The following is a 1603-nucleotide window of genomic DNA, read 5'->3' as shown; positions in this document are numbered from 1 at the left end:
GTTACTATGATATTCCTTCGTAATTGGCTTGATAACGTCATGGAAAAAGGGTTTAGATATAGCAACTCCTCTCTTCCTGTGAAAAAAAAGGGCTAGTTTTCAGGCCTTTTGGGACGGGTTTGAGTGTTCATTGGGCTAGAAATTGTAGCTTGACCTGGCAACCCTGCCTATAGTCGTTAGAAAGATAGTTGCCTTATGGGGGAAATACTACTGTTAGTAAAGCACTATGGATAAGGTCATTAATAGTTGCCATTATGCACATATTATTTGAAAGGTGTTCGCCTAGGCTACGCTGCAGAAAGTTGTATAGCGAATTCAGAGGGCAGACTGACAGGGACACAAAACCCAGTTCACTTCGCATTCAGTGACAGTGCCAAGAACATTTTTTGTTTGTGCTCATAACGCACCATCGCAGTTAGAAGAGTTTATGCTTGTAGTCTGAAATTGGCAGGGGGAAACTTGGTGTCTGTGTGCGTGTGCTTGCGAGTTATTAGATCGAGTAATTAGATCGATTGATGAGCGTGAATGGGCAGTGACACCTGTTTGATCGAGTGTATTAGATCATTAGATTGATGGCCATTTGTTTGTTTTGACCCTACTTTTTACCGCACACAAACACACACTGTATTAACACACAACCCACCCATCTCTACCTATGTATGTAACCACGGTTGCTCCTTTTGAAAATTATCTGTGGCACAACCTCTTCCTGGTCCTAATACTTATAATATGGTTTTGTGTGCTAAAAGAGTAAGAATTTGCTTTTTAATAAAGCCAATTCTAAAGTTAGCCTATATTTTCACCAGGTCATCTAAGGCATTTCAACAGTAGCAGGCACAACAACATGGAGCCAAGGAGACATGCAATTAACCAAATCCCCTACGTTAATCTTGAAATTTCACTACGACTTTATTCTCAACATTTTATTTAGACTTTATTCTCAAAATATTGCCACTTTATTTTCGAAATATTGCTAAATATTACTATTCCAATGGGAATTTTAATGTTTGTGCTTTTCTGATAACAAATGTCTGTTCTATTCATGTGCTGTTCTAATAACCAATTTATGTGTTCATGCAAGTGACTGATTTAACAAATCCTCACTTACAGTATCAGTATATGCAATTTGGCAGTACGCCCAGACCTTGTTTTGAGAACGAAATAAAGATATCTCAGTTTCAAGGTCTCAGCTTAGAGAGAAGAAGCCTCGTGAGGTATTGGTCTGTCACGTGTTATGAACCAGTATTGGTGGGTCACATGAATTAAACAAAACGCTAATGATTAATGTAATTATGCTAAATCATGCAAATGTAACTTGTCTGTGTACAGTATATACACATCTGCTAACCATGTGTATGTGACAAATACAATTTGATTTGATTATATAAGACAACTGCTGGAAGAGCAGCACGCTGACAAATAAAGGAGGATTCATTTAAGATTGACTTCGAGTGTCCCTGTGTAAGAAAAACCACGACACTATTGTGCAAGAAAAGTTAAGTACCACCACCTGTCCCTGTTAATTAATTTCTCTTCACTTGGACCCAATAAGTGTAACGGTTTTCTTCCTGGGATGAAGGAGAGGACTAAAATGCAGCGCGGC

The sequence above is a fragment of the Salvelinus alpinus genome, chromosome 7 (assembly GCF_045679555.1).
Source record: "Salvelinus alpinus chromosome 7, SLU_Salpinus.1, whole genome shotgun sequence".
In the NCBI taxonomy this organism is placed as follows: Eukaryota; Metazoa; Chordata; class Actinopteri; order Salmoniformes; family Salmonidae; genus Salvelinus; species Salvelinus alpinus.
The sequence above is the reverse complement of the archived record's forward strand: the minus strand, read 5'-3'. Positions refer to the sequence as shown.